Here is a 10,448-nt window from a genome sequence, read left to right as displayed (position 1 = left end):
ACTGCAATGTTACATCTGACGGTTTGCCGGAAGAAGATGCCGTCACCATTTTATATGATAAGTCAGGAAGGCGGCAGGAAAGGAGAGGCAGTACGGTGTTTGCTAGGACGATAAAGAAAGTATGGAGAAAGGTACAAAACAAATCAAATGGGAGGGGGGGGGGCAAACGAGTGAGGATATCAACTCAGTAGAAAGTGCTTCAATGGGTTATGTTGTCAAATCCATATAACCTGAAGGTAGAGATGAAGAAGTCTGTACCACTATGCCAGGGCCCATACCAAGGAACTGAAGCTGCACCGGTGAATGTGAAGATGTACAGGGTGACAGTTATTGAACAATATGAAATAAAACCGTCACGAGTTCTGAATGCTTTACGCTAGGACGTTCAAATTGCACTGCCAGACATAGTGGGAATTAGTATATGCATCTATGATTGAGTATAGCGACGAAGCCCACTTTCATTTGGATCGGTTCGGCATTAAGCAAAATTGCCGCATTTGGGAGATTTAGAATCTGCATATCGCGATCGAGAAGTCTCTTCACCCTCCACGGGTGACTGAGTGGCGTGCGGTGTCCATTCACTGAATAATCGGTGCGGTATTCCTTGATGGCATGGTGCCTACATAAAGGAAAGTGAAAGTTTTTATCTCTATTATCCAAATTGATGCTGATATCGATAAGATGTGGTTCATCCAAGACCGTGCTAGACCCCATCGAAGCAGGAGAGCGTTTGACATCCGGGAGGAGCGCTTTGGGGACCGCATTCTGGTTCTGAGGTACACAGAGGCCATGGCAAGGACCTCGGTTGGCCGCCATATTCTCGCGCTCTGAACACATGCGACTCCTTCTACTGGGGCTATATTAAAGACAAGTTCTACAGAAATAACCCCAAAATCATTTATGAGCTGAAAACAGCCACTTGGGAGGTCATCGACAGCATCAATGTTCGGACACTTCAGCGGGCCGCAGAATTTCGCTGTTCGTCTGTGCCATGTCATCACTAAAGGTGACAGGCATATTGAACATGTCATTACCTAAATCCGAATATCTCTAGTGATGTTTACATGTTGAGAAAAGTGTGTGCACGCTGTAGTTTGTAAATAATTTACGTTTTTTTTTCATATACTTCAATAATTGATACCATCTAGCTGCCAACGAGGACGACGATTGTGCATGTTGGGCATCGATGACCAGTCAAGGGTGAGCCATGGGCAATTCTGCAGGAGGTACTGGTGAGAGCGAGGAGAGGGCTGAAAAAAAAAGAAGTGAAAGGACGAGCGACCAGGAAGAGAGGTGCAGAAACCTCAGGCTCGTTACGCATTAAGGCCAATGAATTAACTGATATGTGGTGTGATTTTCTGAATATTTTTGTTTTGTGTGTAGTACAGGGAATTAACTCCATAGCTTATATAACCGGTCGCAGCCTGTCGCAGATTTCAAGTCGGTTATTATATTGCTGGCTGTGAGACGGGTCAACCAACTATAGCTTCTTCTTAGTGTTTCTTCTTCTCTGTTATATACCATTTGGAAAACTGAGCTATCGATCTATTTAGTAGTATATAACACATTCGATTTCTTTCCATTTTCAGAATTATAAGTAATCATTTTCAGATCTTGTTAGGTTTATCGCACTTAGTCCATTAAGAAAACACCCTCCAGAAATTGTGCAGTGCGCAAAGCAAGTTAGAGGAAAAGTGGTACACGGTATGTGTGTGAGAAATGCATAGCGGCGTTGTGCATGCCTCTATAATTTCTCTCTCTGTCCAGCTCTTCCTCCCTATTCTTCTTCTATAAATCTCACCCTCCCGCTCCCTGTCCATCTACTTCTCTCTGTTTATGGATATCAAAAACAGTTTTATTTTCACTCTTCATCACTTCAATAAATAGCAAGGATAGACTGATAAAGAATTTCTATAAAAAAGTTATATAATTTTGAGAAAAGTGTGTAAGATTAAATATTCTTATTTTCGTAAATTTAAATAGTAAATAGAGGGTCGACTGTGGGGAAAAATATTTGCAAGTCAAAATGTTAATGTTGTTTTGGATAGAGTTACATGTTTGTGTAGAGCAGGTTTTACTGTAAGTGTAGTTAGGTTTGCTGTACAGAGAGAGCAGGCTTCTGGATGGAGGGGAGGTGGCATTAATGCGTACCCTCAGGTTGCCATCTGGGAGAAGAGACGAAGAAGAAGGATCCTAGTTTTGTTGATGCACACTTATCTGGTGAAGTTAGCAGAAGGTGGAAAATTTGCGTAAGTCAGAGAAGAATGGGTGCTGCTTTTAGCGGTAGGTGGGAATAAACACGTGGAGATGACCAAAGGTGAGCTCCAGCAATGCCACAGTGGGGTAGTTAGCATGTGCCCCACTAGTTACATTGTGATAGGTAGGAGTACGTACATCAAGCACTGCTTCAGGGTGAAACAGAGGGACGTGATTGCCATAAAGATATAAACAAACTAGAGCCTTATTTTCTGACGGCAGGTTTATGCTGAATATGTTCCATGTATAACAGTGTAGTGATAGTATATGTAACGTTCCCTGGCAGCACACACAATATTAATAAAATGAAATGACATTTAATTGTACTATGTACGCCGCTATGAAGCAATTCGAATGTAGTGTAATTGTTTAACAAAAAATGTTATTTAATTTTGTGTAAAGGACGTTGGTTATTATTGTAATGTTTTCTGTAATAATATTCTCGTTCTATACTCATAATGTAATTACGAAATATGTTAATATCTGCGATGAAAAAATGTAAAATATAGCCACAGATGAAAATAATGTTGTAAGATTACAAAGAGATATTCAAAATCAGCAGTACTATAAAAGCGCTACGTAATGTGTATTCTTTGTCGTCTTCCTCTAGAGCTGAGAGAGAGAGGATTCCGTGACGTAGCATTATATGAATGAGTAGACTTCGTTTGTCTGTATCTATCTTTAGCCGCCATTAGAGGAGAAATTGGTGTGTTATTTCAATTATTGTTTTGGTCTAAATACATTATAATTGATCAAAATTGTGTATTACTAATGTAAATTAGCTTGTCCATGTCATCTATAATATTTCTTCAAAGAATTTTCGGCACTTTTAGCGATTATCGTTGGTGTTGCTGGGCTGTGCCGCGGCCGAACGATTTGCAGCGGCGGCACATTTAAAAAATTGTTCCACCATAAAATTAACCAAACCCGTAAATCGGGAACAGGTAAAATAAGCAGTGAATTACGAAATATTTTTCTTTTACAGCGATCCTGAGGCTGACTGAATTTATTACTGGTTTTACATTTTTGCATTCATAGGCGGATAATTAACGTTGAAATTGTTAATCTGTTGGTTCTTTCCATTTCTAAAGCAAATAACTTAAACGTACAGTGAAGTGTGTTTTGTCAATGATAAGTAAACGTTCAGGTCGGCTTGGCAATATTTAACCGTTTTATGCTAACAGAGACAGTCTTGTGTTCCATAGCTAACGCCGGGAAAGAACTCAGTAAATATTTGAAAACCCACTGCATCTAGAAAATGTGTGCCAAGGCCGAATTACGTAAAAAAATTTATTTAAACAATTTTCAAAGTCATAAATGTTATTAATCAGTTAGTTTGAATTTATCAGCATGAGAGGGTTGCTAAAGTTCACGTAATTTTAAATGTGCTTAATTCTGTCTAAATGAATTTTTATTACCACACGTAAATAAGGGGTTCTACAACAAAGTTCGTACTGAAAGAGTAAATAACATAAATATTTAGTCATTTCTTCCCCATTTTCATTTTCATCCATTTTAATTTTTTTACATAATAAAAATATTTCTTTTATTTTTTTCATCAAATAGAGCAGGGCAAACTAATGGCGGCGAGACGTTTGGAATTAAGAGGCAGTGAATTGTTGATCAATGGGACTATGTGTGATATTCTGTGACAAACATTTCATTTGCCAGCTACTACGCGGGAGGATATGCTACTAAATGTGACACTACCACATCTGTACTGGTCAGACGAACCGTTAGAGATGTCCAAACAAGACCTTATCTTCCTCGACCACACCTGTAACTTTTATCAAGCCTATGCATAGCACAATACTAACACGTCTTCCACTTTCTGAGCTCAACATCTCACTCATTATGGAGGGATGGTTGGTTGGTTGGTTTGGAAGATTAAAGGGACCAGACTGTTACGGTCATCGGTCCCTTATGGAGGGATGCTGACTCAGTTTTTGAGGTTAAGAAATGGGAAGTTGCAGTACAGAAAATGGCGTGTGTGTGTGTGTGTGTGTGTGTGTGTGTGTGTGTGTGTGTGTGTGTGTGTGTGTGTGTGTGTGTGTGTAGTGAGTGAAGTGTTGTGAAACAATGTGTGTACAGTGTATGCAGTGACTGATAGTGAGATATGAGTGAACAATGTACCATTACATTATTTAATAAGTTATTTGTAAAGAAAGTATTGTAAACCAGGAGTAAATCTAATGACTGCAGATAACTAGAAGTCTGTAAATATATGTGTATACGAATTAGCTTATTTTAAATTGATCTAAATTTGTAAATACTTTGACATGTCCTACATCCTTGTAAAAAGAGGTCTACGAATGAATAAAGCTAGGATAGCAGTCCAGTAAGGGTGGATCATTGCAGAGTAATTGTTGCAGGACGTGGAACAGCACCAGGAAGGTAGACGTAAAGCAAGCGTGACTCTGCGTGTGGCAATTCCTAGCACGGTGGTGCCTCTGAATTTGCTCTGCCTAGCTGTCATATATCTGAAACAGTGAACAGTACAGAAGGCTGACCTACGGCTAATCCAAATTCTAGACTGGATACAATTAGCAAGAGATGAAGGGCAAAACTGTGGAGTGCTGGCTGAACACAATAATTTGCTTGGTGGTTAAGGAAAGCCTATGTATTGTTCGGTACTAGTTTTCATATTAAGAGTGGAAGTGATTACAGTAGAGTTCCTGGGCGAGGTAAGACATGAATATTCGGATCTTTCCCACAGGGGAAGGCAGTGTAGTGAGGCGAGCCAGTCTTTCGATGAAGAATATTTAGTCTTTAACAAAAGTAAGTAAAAGTGGTATTGAAGCGCCATAGAGTGTTGCGTTAACAGTCGCGGATCGATAATTACAAATTGTGCGACCTGTGGGCTGCAGTAATACACATGCCAGTGCGTTATACGTTGAGGATAGCCGAGCTCGACGGGAAATGGAGCTGCACAGCCATAAGCGTGCAACAAGTGGGGTTCACAGCAAACATAAACATAGCCAAAGCCTTGAAGACAAACAAAAATTACGCGAAGCGAAATGTAGTGTGAGGAGGGCTATGCGAGAGGCGTTCCATGAATTCGAAAGTAAAGTTCTATGTACTGACTTGGCAGAAAATCCTGAGAATTTTTGGTCTTATGTCAAAGCGGTAGGTGGATCAAAACAAAATGTTCAGACACTCTGTGACCAAAATGGTACTGAAACAGAGGATGACAGACTAAAGGCCGAAATACTAAATGTCTTTTTCCAAAGCTGTTTCACAGAGGAAGACTGCACTGTAGTTCCTTCTCTAGATTGATGCACAGATGACAAAATGGTAGATATCGAAATAGACGACAGAGGGATAGAGAAACAATTAAAATCGCTCAAAATAGGAAAGGCTGCTGGACCTGATGGGATACCAGTTCGATTTTACACAGAGTACGCGAAGGAACTTGCCCCCCTTCTTGCAGCGGTGTACCGTAGGTCTCTAGAAGAGCGTAGCGTTCCAAAGGATTGGAAAAGGGCACAGGTCATCCCCGTTTTCAGGAAGAGACGTCGAACAGATGTGCAGAAGTATAGACCTATATCTCTAACGTCGATCAGTTGTAGAATTTTGGAACACGTATTATGTTCGAGTATAATGTCTTTTCTGGAGACTAGAAATCTACTCTGTAGGAATCAGCATGGGTTTCGATAAAGACGGTCGTGTGAAACCCAGCTCGCGCTATTCGTCCACGAGACTCAGAGGGCCATAGACACGGGTTCACAGGTAGATGCCGTGTTTCTTGACTTCCTCAAGGCGTTCGATACAGTTCGCCACAGTCGTTTAATGAACAAAGTAAGAGCATATGGACTATCAGACTAATTGTGTGATTGGATTGAGGAGTTCCTAGATAACAGAACGCAGCATGTCATTCTCAATGGAGAGAAGTCTTCCGAAGTAAGAGTGATTTGAGGCGTGTAGCAGGGGAGTGTCATAGGACCGTTGCTATTTACAATATACATCAATGACCTGGTGGATGACATCGGAAGTTCACTGAGGCTTTTTGCAGATGATTCTGTGGTGTATCGAGAGGTTGTAACAATGGAAAATTGTACTGAGATGCAGGAGGATCTGCGGCGAATTGACGGATGGTGCAGGAAATGGCAATTGAATCTCAATGTAGACAAGTGTAATGTGATGCGAATACATAGAAAGATAGATCCCTTATCATTTAGCTACAAAATAGCATGTCAGCAACTGGAAGCAGTTAATTCCATAAATTATCTGGGAGTACGCATTAGGAGTGATTTAAAATGGAATGATCATATTAAGTTGATCGTTGGTAAAGCAGATGCCAGACTGAGATTCATTGGAAGAATCCAAAGGAAATGCAATTCGAAAACAAAGGAAGTAGGTTACAGTGCGCTTGTTCTCCCACTGCTTGAATACTGCTCAGCAGTGTGGGATCCCATACCAGATAGGGTTCATAGAAGAGATAGAGAAGATCCAACGGTGAGCAACGAGATTCGTTACAGGATCATTTAGTAATCGCGAAAGCGTTACGGAGATGATAGATAAACTCCAGTGGAAGACTCTGCAGGAGAGACGCTCAGTAGCTCGGTACGGGAAAAGTTTCGAGAACGTATCTTCACCGAAGAGTCAAGCAGTATATTGCTCCTTCCTACGTATATATTCGCGAGGAGACCACGAGGATAAAATCAGAGAGATTAGAGCCCACACAGAAGCATACCGACAATCCTTCTTTCCACGAATAATACCACACTGGAATAGAAGGGAGAACCGGTAGAGGTACTCAGGGTACCTTCCGCCACACACCGTCAGGTAGCTTGCGGAGTATGGATGTAGATGTAGATGTAGAGGTGGCACCAAAACAGGGCCTGTCTCTTGTTTTGACTACGTAACTAGTCACCGGCATTTAGAGAAACAAATGGGCTCTTGAGGCACATAAATAAGTCTCGATTTTAAGGTAGTTATCACTTCTCATCGTCAGAAGCCAGTAGTACCACCGCAATACCAGAGCGTCGCGAAACAGTGAGACAAATGGGCTGCGCCAGCTGTAGGCACGGGTTCGAGACCGGGATGCATTTGGCATGCGCATTAAGTCTTTGACGGGACTTGATGGCTCAGCCCTGCCGATCTGCCACGCACGTCTGCCGACTCCAGCTCAGCACAGCGTACTGGGACTCGGAGCCAAAGCGCCAACTGCCAGCCATTTACTGTCGGAGGTCAGCGAATAGTACCCTGCGCAGTCGCCCGGTTTGAGGCGCTTTGTCGCGGTTCGTGCGGTTCCCCCCCCCCGGTCGAAGATTCGAGAGTCCTCCCTCGGAAATGGGTGTGAGTGTTGTCCGTAGTAGAAGTTAGTTTAAGTGTATAAGCCTGGGGACCGATGACCTCAGCATTGTGGTCCCACAGGAACCTACCACCAAGTACCTTGCGCACAGCCATGTTCACGTTCCGTCGTGGTGACATGAGCGGGGCGAGAGGCCGTCGCGCCTACACAATGCTGAGGGAAGCAGCGCACAATAGTCTCCACACGCTACCCCCGCAGCCACGTGTGAATCCGAGGAGCCGTCTCCCGAGTGGGGCGCCATCGCAGAACAACACGACGCCCCACTGACGCAGGGGCCCGTGGCCCACAGAGGCTGCTGGCCTTACAGAGTGTGTTGGTAACCCAGCACCACCAGGCACAACCCGCTGCTCGTTCATCACCTCAACCGGGGCCAGGAGGAGAGACGTTCCTGCCTCACTATGCCCTGTACCAAGATCAATATAATTCTTTGTAATTGCTAACCGTGTTTGCCTGGGCCCAACGGCCTGTCACCTCCACTCAGCCGTTCCCCAGAGTGCCCAGCACGCTACAGGGCTCTGTAACTGCGAGGACTCAAAAAGTTTTTATGTACCAGATACAAGCACACTGCGCTGTTGCATAAAGTACACACTGAAATCAACATTGAAGGCCCGGCTTAGGTTCCTGGCCAAGTTGGAAATTTTCTTCTTTCGGAGACTGGATGTTGTGTTGTCTTTACTTTCGTGTCGTCATTATAGACATTCCACTGTTGAGGTGCCTGTATGGAGACGTGTCAAAAGCCAATACATTAAAAGAAACATTGGGGGATACGTGAGAGTTGGCAAAGTTAAGGAGTCATTGGGAATGGCGATTTTACTGTGTGAAGGTGTCAGCTTCATAGAAGTAACATATCTCCCGGGTGGGAGAGGAATATTGTGCCACGCTAAAGGAGACTTAACTTGTTAAAGGATGTCGTATTCGGTGTTGACTGTAGAAATTATTTATTTCACAATTGCAGTATCGGCCTTAAGACCATTATCGAGTGGGTCTGTAAAATATTTTGCGTCAAACTTTAAAACCGTCTGACTTGTAAACAGATCATCTTCAAAAAATCAAATCAAATGAGTGTGAAACCTTATGGGACATAACTGCTAAGGTCATCAGTCCCTAAGCTTACACACTACTTAACCTAAATTATCCTAAGGACAAAAACACACACCCATGCCCGAGGGAGGACTCGAACCTCCACCGGGATCATCTTCAGAAGTAAATCTTTTCATCTTAAGAATACAGCAACCTTAAATGTGTGCGAAGCTCTATACCTCGTGAAATGATGTAAATCACGTGAACTATTACCAATGTTAACATCCTTAACACGAATCGCAATACGCAATGATGTTACATGTTGTTTACATGAAAAGGACCATTTCCAAATGTACGCCAACGTCAAAATACAGTTTAAAACGTTTTCAGCCCAAGTGTGGTACGCTCTTCAGCGCTGTTCAGCCTGATCAGGTCATTTCGTAGTCCTTCGCATAGGAATTTAGTGTTTGAAAACATGAATCGGCTCAAATAATGTTATGAACGCCGTAGCCGACGGTTAGAAACGTGGCAAGTTCCTCAGCCTGCGTTATTATCCCGCTGTTTTGCTTGCTGTTTCCGCTTTTTTCTTCTTAAATGTCACAGTATAGTGTTGACTACACAACTGTGCAGTTTAGATCACCATGACGGGCTGTTTACCCGGGGAAGAGCGACAGAAAGGAAGTAGGATGACAATTAGATGTGCAAAAATCAGAAGACAGCCTGAAAAGGAAGCTGAATAAGTAAATAATCTGATGTACTTCACGAATGATGAGTTTCAGTGAAATTTGTAATTTCGGCGCATTGATGTGTTACTCGTGTGGGAAGGAGACTGCATAAATGCATGTTTTTATACTTCGATTGAGCTTTACTCTCTGTGGTTATTATGTGACGAGATGTGTTTCGTCTTAGGTGATTCAACCGAGATCCACATTTGAGTAATTTTGAGCTGTCTTGTAATCACAAAGAAGGGAGCTATCTTGTAATCACAAAGAAGGCTGACTGAAGTGCGGAAGCATCCCAGTATTGTACCTGTCGAAATCGAAAAATAAAATTTACAGGCTATCGATCAAAGAGGAAAAAGATTGCACACTCAGTTCTACGCTGAAACTTACATCTCCAAAACAACGAGAAACTGGAAAGCAAGAAGCAGGAAAGCGTAGTCGAAATTTCATTGATAAACCGAGAGAATTACCTGACGCTAAGATATTGGATATCTATAAACCGCTGAAAACAAGATTTGGAGGCGACTGGAAGGAGGCTGATAGAGTGCGGTTTTATATTTCGGCACTAAACGTCGACGTGACGTCAGCTGAAACTAATTAGGACGACGATTGAGACTTTATATATATACATATATATAGGATGGGGCCCCCACGCCCACACCGACGTGGTGACCAAACCAAAAGTTCTACTGTCACCTACGTATAAAATGTTAGTTCTCGAATCTGGAGTCACAGGACGCTGGCTGTGATGTTGCCCAAGCGTCTAAGTAGGATAACTCATTAACATCTGTCCGCAGCTCGTGGTCGTGCGGTAGCGTTCTTACTTCCCCGCCCGTGTTCCCGGGTTCGATTCCCGGTGGGGTCAGGGATTTTCTCTGCCTCGTGATGACTGGGTGTTGTGTGATGTCCTTAGGTTTCAGCAGTTCTAGGGGACTGATGACCATAGATGTAAAGTCCCATAGTGCTCAGAGATATTTTTTTTTTTTTTTCATTGACATGGTTCATCAGGAGACAGAAAGCGGACGAAAGCGATCGAAGGGTAGCGGTTTGTAAGGGCAGAGGAAAAAAAAGTGCCAAGGCAAGCACCAAGGGAAAAAAAGCCTCTGCGTCATCGGAGGTCTAATAAGTGTGGTGTA

The sequence above is a fragment of the Schistocerca gregaria genome, chromosome 3, assembly GCF_023897955.1.
Source record: "Schistocerca gregaria isolate iqSchGreg1 chromosome 3, iqSchGreg1.2, whole genome shotgun sequence".
Classification (NCBI taxonomy): Eukaryota; Metazoa; Arthropoda; class Insecta; order Orthoptera; family Acrididae; genus Schistocerca; species Schistocerca gregaria.
Note: the sequence above shows the minus strand (reverse complement) of the source record.